Genomic DNA, 9,286 nt, shown 5'->3' with positions numbered 1-9,286 from the left:
ATATAGGTTTTAGTCATTCTAAACCCATACCTTATACCTTATTTCTTTGAACCAAACACCCCTTAAAAAGTTGGAAGTTTGACACTAATACACTATTCCTTTGAATAGTGTTATGAGTCACAAAAGCATGAAAAACACTATTCCTAAGCCTTGCAAATCTCAGCCTTCCATCTTTCCTTCCATCTCAACCGCACATTCCTTCCTTTCTCTCCTCTTCTTCACGTCTCTCTTCACTCTCCTCTCTCCTCTCTCCTCTCTTTTGCTGTCTCTCTCTCCTCTTTCTCTGTTTTTTTTTTTGCCATTGCGATGGAGTTATGGAGCGCCATTAAAGGTGATTCTCTCCTAATAAAAAAAAATTAAAGGTGATTCTCGCTCTCTTTTTCAATCTAACGTGTATATCGTGTTTTTCTTTGGATTTTTTTCCTTGTGTTTGTCATATTTTCAGTTTGGATTCTTGATTTTCCTTTTCGATTTTTGTATTTTTTTTCTTTCAAAAGTCTTTAATCTAATTTGAAATGAAGAGTGGACTACGATTTGATAGATTTAAGTTTTTAATACAATTAATTGCCATTTCTGGGTTAGGGTTCTTCTACAAATTGCCATTTTTGAGTTAGGGTCTTGATTTCCTTTTCTTGCGTGTTTGATCTTGTAACTTTTTAATGTAATTTTTTTATACAGAAAGTTGCTAGCAATTGGAGGAGATGGCTAGGGTAATTTCTTTTGACAGAAAGTTGGTAAATTCTCTTTCCTTTCCTCTAATCGATTTTTAGAGTTTTATTTATGTTAATTTCCCTTCGATTTATTTTTCAAATTCGTGTTTTTTTTTTAGAAAATTCTATTTTAGGATTTTTTTTTCTTCCTCGGACAAGCTTGTTATATAAGGGGGTCTATTATGTTATTTATGCATATATGCAATGAGCTGATTTCTTATTGACTAAGATCCTAAATTATACAAAATTAAATGATTATAAAAAAAAATAGAAATAAATCATCACCATTTTGTCTCTTCAAGTCTTCATCAACTTATCAAATATATCAGTTCATAGCCAATGGTTGAGAGCCAAATGCCTCCATCCAAATTGCTTAATAGCCAAGCCATGGGTCAAAATTAAAATCTAACTCATGATCCATGAGGAACTGTAAGGCAAGCTAAAACAAATCTCACTTTTAAGTGTGGCGACAAGTGCGAATCCTGTAATTATTGCCAATGCTGGGAAGTAAGTGCTAATTGCTATCCACGTTGAGGACAGGGTGGACATTCCAGAAGCCAGTAATACGATAAGCAGGGATGATGGGAAAGAATAGTGTAAGTATTGCATAATTCGGTTTGACAAAAGAAACTTGAAGGGGAAGATATATAGTACAGTGGACAGGGGGAAAGAGAATAATTGTTGATATTAAGTGGAAATTAGAGAGGGAAAAAACATGCTGAATGTTGTGAGAATTCTTTTGGTTTTACTTTGTTTTCCTTGGGACAGATCCAAGCCTCTCAATGTTTGAGACTGTATTCGCAAAGTTTGAGCTTAATTAGTTTGATTAATGTGTATTATTCAAAGAAATTACAAAGGTTTAAGCTGTCTCGAAAATTATGACTTGACTAAAATGTGAAATATGCATTCCTGTAATTCCTGTAATGGAACCCAAAAAGTTAATGTTTTGAATTTTTGTTTCTGCCATTATCGTGAAGCCCGTTAATCTGCTGCCTTTATTGTTATCCTCTTTTTTCAAACCCTAACTTCTACACCTTTAGTGCTATTACGGGTTTCTATATTAAAGATTATGAGTTCATTACCTTTATTCATAGGAATTAGATTATATGGTACTTTTTCTGATTTATTTTGTGTATTAAAGATTATATGGGACAACTGTAAGATAGTAAAAACCATCTGATCATTAGAACTTTTGTGGTGCAGGTGATTTAGATTGTATTCTAAATTACTAATAAATTCGTTTAAGATTTACATTGGATTAATGTAGGTGGTCTGGGTTTGGTGTGTCTTTTTTGAAGTGTATGATTGCTCATATGCATGTAAATCCTAAATTTCATATTTTCCTGTTGTGTTAGCTCTAGCTCGAAATTAGTAAGGGTGCATTTCATCTTTCTCTATTTTATAATACTCTTACGTATTGTGGCTTGATCGATATTTTTTAAATCCTTTGTTTTTGCCGTTTTCCTTTGTTTAAGACTCTTAAAACTGAAACAGTAGGGTGGATGCCAGGTCATTTATTTTTTCCTAAAAAAGGTGAGTTTGTGCTGTAAGAAACTGCTAAAACAATACCAAAGTCCTTGTTATGAGGAAGCACAACTTGTCTATAGTGTTCCCAGTACATTAAAACCTTAATATATCCAGTTGAAAAAATGCTTTGCTTTAGTGTTGTTTTACCCAATTGCTCCTTCCATTTAATATCATTTAATTTGATGTTAGAAAGACTAAAACGACTACCTATCATTTAATTTGATTTCTACCTATTATGTGTGTTTTAAAGGATTAGATATTATCAGTTAATCCTATGTAATGGTCTTATATAATTTGTTGTTGCTTTGTGCTTATATTTACTATACATCTGGCAAAAACTTATTTAATTGAAAGCCGTGGTTATCCTTTCTTTAGTTGAAAGCCGTGGTTATCCTTTCTTTAGTTGAAAGCCATGCTCATCCTTTCTTTAGTTGAAAGACGTTTCCTGTTAAAATTCGCTTGTCTTTTTTTTTTTTTAAAAAAGTATTCTTATTTGTTCACCATGTAATTTTTCCTTGCTTTCTTTGTATTCATGTAGATCTCTCTGCTTTGATGTGTTCCCTTGGCGTGTTTTCTTTGTATTCATGTAGATCTCTTTGCTTTGTGCTTATATTCACCAGAAATGTTTGAGGATGCATTTGAGCCTCAGAGCCCTTGGAAGCTTATGCCTAATTTGACTGATGATTCTTCATTAATTAATGTGGAATTATATGAGTTTCTTCAGGCTTCCCTTCCTAATATCGTGAAAGGTTGTCAATGGGTATTGCTTTATAGTGAGCTGCTGTTATTACAAATTTTGGAGTGTTGTGTGAAAAAAAAAAACTTTTAGAGAATAACTGGCTGATTACTTGATACCCATTTCAGGTTTCGAGGTGTTGAAATCTGAAGTTTTGGTGAATCATTTAAAAATGGAGTCTGAAATTGCAGCTGATGCATTACTAGATTATGTTACATTTCAAATTTTGCCAGAAAACAGGTCAGATTTTTGCCCTCACTTCTTATGTTAATTGTTTGTTTAATTGTTTTAAAGCTTTTGCATAATTGGGTTTGTTTAATTAGTGTTTTTCATTTCAGTATTTGTTTTTTGGGGTTGTAATGATATGGTTCAAGATTCTGGGTAGTGGGTTCACTGAGTTTTAGAATAGTAATTCTTTTGGGTCTTCTTCAAGCTTTATGATCTGGACCAATTCAAACTGTCATTCAAATGTTTGTCTTTGGTTTGATCTCTAAATATGGAAAAATCTGTTGTTGCATTCAGAAGAATGCTTTATGTGCCGGCAGTTGACCCTGTTCTTTTTTCAAGTGACATCTTTCTATTCTTATGAATCTTAATCTGAATTGGGGGCAAGGGTACAAGCAAATTCTAATTGAATCTTAGCAATCTGCAAGCTAAAAGTTCTGATTCGAGGTTTCAGAACTGCGAAAGCGATCTTCAATTTGAATAGTGTATGTTGTGAGTTTGATGGTACAAAGTGTGCTCATGAGTCATGAGTTTTATTCATACATCTAGATCTTGTCATCTGCTTCAATGGTGAACAGAGAGGATATTTTCTACTGTTTCTTCAGGCCATTTCTTCACTCTTAAGTGTGATGCCATTAACTTGATATATTTTGGTGCTTTTTTTAAAATTATCTTTTTGATCCGATGTTGACTGGCACATCTGAAATTCCGGGTCAGATGATTGACTTTTTCATTATGTATTTGATATAAATTATCATAATCATGAAGTAGAATATACAATTATGTATGTCATCATCTACTTAATGTTTAGCTTTTACGGCTCGTCCAATTTAAGATGTTTGTTGCAAAGGGTTTTCCATGTTGTAAATGTAAGCTCTAAATAAAAGTATCTGAATATTAAAAAAATCATTTCTTTCATTTCAGATATGGTGCATGCATATGTAGTGAGGAGAAAGAGGAAATGGTTGGGGATGGTCCTCTTGAGCAGCTCTTGGAACATGTACCCTACATAAAGGATCAAATCGTTAAAGGATCCTATGATAACTTCAAATTAGAGTTACCCAATCCCACTGGTGACAACGGATGGTTCACAAAAGCCACGTTAACGAGGTCTTGATCTATGGAGTTGTTTTTTTTCTCTTACCCATTACTGAGGGCTTTGTGTAAATAACTTGTGCGCGTGCAGGTTTCTTCATGTGATTGGTTCCCCAGATGCACTTAATAAGTTCATTGCTGCCAGTAACGAGTTGTCCCAGCTGGAGGAAACGAGAAAATGTTATCTTTCATTACATACCTAGGTATATGATATGTCACAACTCACTCCTTCAGATTTTCCCTTTTGCTATCACTTGATTCTGATACTAACTTGCTGCAAACTGCAAAATGGATGTGTGCGGGTTGGCTACAGGGCGATAGGAGCGCATCATCAGATAACTCAAAGTAATTAGTCTCGCTCTATTCTTCAATCTGAATTGTAGCCATCTGTTTTGCTTTGGCTTTTTTATTGATGCTAATTTGGTTATTGTGTCTGTCATATCTACAGTTAGGGTTCTTGATTTTTCTTTTTGATTTTTGCATTTTTACTTTTTAAAGTCTTTAATATAATTTGAATTGAAGGAATGGACCATGTTTTTGATATATTTTAGTTTTTGATACTTTTTTTGCGAATTCTAGGCTACGACTGTTCTACAAATGCGATTTCTGAATTAGGGTACTGACTTCCTTTTCTTGTGTGTTTGATCTTGTAAGGAAATTGAGATCTGAAATGTTGTAATTTAATGTAATTTTTTTTACCATGTTTTTATTTATTTGTTCATGATTTAGCGAGTTTTCAGATATACTCGGTTGGGAGAACTTGAAACGGGTGCTTGCGGATGATGTAAGAATGTTTCATCACTGCCTTCAACCGTTGTTAATGGACCAGCTAAAGAGAATCAAACTCCTATTGAAGCCACACCACATTCATTAGATCCGTGAACACTACCTTGGAGGGTAAGGGGTAACCCATTACTTACGACTTCCACTTTCTCTATTTCATTCCTTCTCTAGCTTCCACCTTCACATGAGTTTATGATTTCGTTTCTTTTAGGAATTTTTGGATCTGAAGTGTTGTATTGATTTATGGCTAGAGTAATTTGGTTTGACAGAAAGTTAGCAATTAGAAAGTTGGTAAATTCTCTTTCCTTTCCTCTAATCGATTTCTAGAGTTTTACTTTGTTAATTTCCTTTGATTTATTTTTCAAACTCGCTTTTTTTTTTATTATTTTAATTTTCTGTTTTGGATTTTTTTTTCCCTTGGACAAGCTTGTTATATAATGGGTTATGTTATGTGTCTCTGTAATGAGCCAATTTCTTATTGATTGACATTCTAAACCATACAAAAACAGAGGATCGAAAGAATTGTGAGTACAGGTACGGATTACGTAGTAGTGATGTGATCACCGTTTATGTATTCTTTGATTCATAACATTCGGTAAACTTGAGAACGGATTTAAAATAGAGTATTAATACATATACATTGATTTGCTTGAGGTCTCAAATTGAATTATCTGATTTGTACAAAGCTAATTGAACTTTTGAGGCAGAACACAGAAAAAAGAAACATTGACTGAGCATATAATTTTATCTATCTAGAGTAACAAAAATATAGTATAAGTTAAGGAATATAGAATGACATTCTCATTTGCATTTCCAGCTTATAGGCTCATAATTAGCATATAGTATGCCTAATTTTCCAGGAATGTTGGTATTTGGGTGGCTACACAAGGGGGTGCAACCATCACATTTGCGTTCACAATTTGGAGGTCTTGAACCTAGCTCATACATTCCTCTGTTGCTTTCTGCTACTGTCGTTTCCTGTGAATCCTACAGGAAGTTTAACAATGGAGAGAGATAGATAAAAGCGAGCGTAAGTGCGAGGATGAGAGATTATACCTGTATAGAATTGTAGGGAGCTTGTAAACTTTTGGTACTTCCACCAGTGCATGAAAAAAGAGGAGTCTTAGCTTTTCTTTCCTTTCCATTTCATTTTATTTGATGAAAAAATGGAACTTATAGACGTACTTATACTGATAGCTGTGAAGAAGCATCATAATTTGGGGCCAAGGCGTGATTTGCAGATTTAATGCTATGTAAAAGAACAATCTCTTTTTTCATGGCTTCGGAAGTTCAAATGATGAATATGTTTTATAGAGAGAGCGAGAGAGAGAGAGAGAGAGAGAGAGGGGGGGGGGGGAGGGGGGGGGGGGGAAGAGGGAGGGAGGGAGAAACTCTATTACACAAGCGGGAATAAAATGGATTAAAGATATATGTATATATCTCATAACAAGAAACTTAGCTAATCAAATATGTTTTTCACCTAGAATATATGTTCTTAACATACATAAAGAATTTTACTTACAGCACGAGTATCATTATGGTACTTTTATAGCCATTGTTGTATTATAAATTCTTTGAAAAAGATGTGTTAGTACATTGCAGGTATGAGCATTTTTATTTAGTCTTTGATCACATGTTTGCTGTATTTCATTCTCTCTCTCAGGATGAGTCTAAAAGGTAGAATATCAAAAAGTCTTGAACGCCCAAATGACAACTGCCATGAGAAACTAGAGAGTAGAAAAGGAAGGGAAGATAGTGATGAGTCCTAACAAAATCTCAGGGTTCGGGTTCTTAAGAAGGAAGGGAAAGTTGAGTATATCATTGCCTTGGGTTCGGATCCTCTAGAGTTTTATGAAAACTCTACAAAATAGAGTTGAATCCTGACCATATATTATAAAATCAAGGGCTCATGATTAGTGGAAAAGGAAAAGATATGGGCAGGATATTGGGGAAAATAGGGGGATTTTTGGGAAAGAAAATACAAGCCTTTAATTTCTTAATCAACGACTGATATTTAACGAACTCTACCGTGTAGAGTTATTTTGAAACTCTAGAGGATCTCAATACCATTGCCTTGCAGTGCCTTTTCTTTGTAATTATATTTTTGGTTTCCTAGAAGAAGAAAGAGATCTTTTTGCAGAAACCTTTCTTCATCCCTTGTTTATAGTATTTGAATTTATGTTCACTCATCAGTCTACAGTGCTTCTTCAAAGCTCTTTTATGTTTGTTACTGTACTCATTTTATAAAGGCCTTTCTTTTTAAAAGTTTTCAGAGTTAATTGTTAGTTATTGGGAAGTAAACATTATAGTTACTTCTTTTTATTGTAAGTGAAAAAGATATTGTTACTTAAGTGTAAAGTATTGGTATTACGTGGGTCATCGATTTATCTTTTCTACGAATTTAATTTACATATGACCACTTCGGTTATACACTAAGGCTTTGTTCATTTGGATTGAATTAAATTGAATTGAAATGAATTGAATAGATTAGAGAAAAACTGGAATTCTGGAATTGTAGAGAGAAACTGAATTGAATTGAAAATAAGCTCAAAATAATAAGGCCTAAGTCAAATTGCTGATGTCTATGTTCGATGAGTGTTAAAGTAATTGGGCTCACTCAAGGTAATGACGAGATAGTTAACTTTATAACTGCTGGGTGGTTTAAATGTAGAGTATCTAAGGAGTTCTCTATTTAGAGAATAGTTTTAAACATCAATGTAACCTAATCGACTACGAATATCACAACATATGTCTGATTGGTTTGAGTGAAATTTAGAAGTGGGTCCCTGACGTACCTGTTCCTTCAACAAACATGTCAAAGAAACTGCAGATTTTACAACTACAATCTTACACCTCCATACATGATTTAACTAGGACGTCACATTTTTTAGAAGCCAGGATATTTGGTTTTGTTTGAGTTAGGTTTTCCTTTTCTCCCTCTGTTTTTCTGCTTCCTTCACCAAATTTTGCATATCAAGCTATTCTCCCCCTTACTCATAATATAATCGAATTATAAATTATCCCTCGACTTTAGTTTAAATTTTTTCTCTCTACAAAAAATGGAGAAGAAGGTGACATTACAACCAAATTGAGAAGAAGGTGACATGAGGTAAATTGCAGGTTTAAAATTATAATTGATTGAGTGAATCTCTACTAATTTTGGTTAAAAAAGGCTCAATTATATATCCACCCTTTCAAGGATCAAGTTAGTTACCTTCTAAAGCATTCCAACATTTACTTGAAATTGTTTGGCCTCTGAAGTTACCCTCATATTTCACTTGTAAGTTAGTTATCCTTAAGTTACCCTCATATTTCACTTACAAGTTACAAGGCATTGATCTCTTCTATAGTATTGAAAATCTGGGATATATCAAGAGAAATTCTTGACTTATCATTTGGTGTTTTAAAGGGTTAATGTAGCTTTAATTTCTTCTACTGGCTTCATAGTGCCTCCTTTCTACATGATATTTCTTCATTTTATTTAAACTTGAAGGGTGTTGATATATTAGTGCTATGCCTAAACATCACTTATAGCTCCATTTCAAAAACACTTCAAAGGCACGCGAGAAAGCTACAAGTTAACAACAAGTTCTAAATCAAAGTTGTTACCTTAGCTATTGAATAAATTACTTTTTTTTTTTTTTTTTTCTTTTTTTTTTACATCGAAGGAATTGTGCATTAATGAAAACAAAAGTAATCCTAACGCTAAAAACACCAAATGAACAGAAAAAACTAAATTGAGCTGAATCGCTCTTACACAACAACTGCATAAACATAAATAACAAACTAAAATATAGCTGCTCGATCTGGTGGAGGATGCTTCTTCTGATGGATGACAAGCGCCAGAATCCGGATAAAAAGAGTAGGAGGAGAAGCTGATTTCACGAGCGAGAGGTAACTAGGCACCCGCGAGATTATGAACTCGCAACAAGACCAATGCAGTGACCTTCTGTCACCTGGAATTCGATGGTCGAGTTTGTGGAAAGAGCCACATGCTTGTGTGACTTAATACCGTTTGAAGAGGTATTGTAGGCTTCTCGTTTTGAGAGAGAAGCTCAAATAAGTTGACGCGTGTAACCCCAATTGATAAATTGGGGGTCGCCTTCAGATTTCGATTTGTCAAGGCAATGATAAATGAAATCATTACCAAGCGAGAATGAAAATAACCAAGGTTAGATTTCAAAAGAAACGTCCGATTATTAAAATTGGA

At 33.9% G+C, this 9,286-nt stretch overlaps 1 long non-coding RNA gene across 8 annotated transcripts; it reads left to right on the top strand.

The window, feature by feature from the left end:
• Positions 1-226: 226 nt before the first annotated feature.
• Positions 227-7,470, top strand: LOC104893846 (uncharacterized). 8 transcript variants are annotated; one of them, XR_002040001.3, is made up of 8 exons: positions 227-362; positions 679-734; positions 3,102-3,213; positions 4,123-4,308; positions 4,385-4,496; positions 4,607-4,638; positions 5,034-5,367; positions 6,740-7,470. It is a non-coding gene; the product is annotated as an uncharacterized LOC104893846 (long non-coding RNA). The 8 variants fall into 8 exon arrangements; XR_008969526.1 differs by lacking the exon at positions 6,740-7,470 and adding an exon at positions 2,858-2,986 and having other exon boundaries at positions 5,023-5,532; XR_008969529.1 differs by lacking the exon at positions 6,740-7,470 and adding an exon at positions 2,858-2,986 and having other exon boundaries at positions 4,385-4,498; positions 4,598-4,638; positions 5,034-5,532.
• Positions 7,471-9,286: the final 1,816 nt, after the last annotated feature.

This window comes from Beta vulgaris, chromosome 5, assembly GCF_026745355.1.
Source record: "Beta vulgaris subsp. vulgaris cultivar EL10 chromosome 5, EL10.2, whole genome shotgun sequence".
In the NCBI taxonomy this organism is placed as follows: domain Eukaryota; kingdom Viridiplantae; phylum Streptophyta; class Magnoliopsida; order Caryophyllales; family Amaranthaceae; genus Beta; species Beta vulgaris.
The sequence above is the reverse complement of the archived record's forward strand: the minus strand, read 5'-3'. Positions and strand labels throughout refer to the sequence as shown.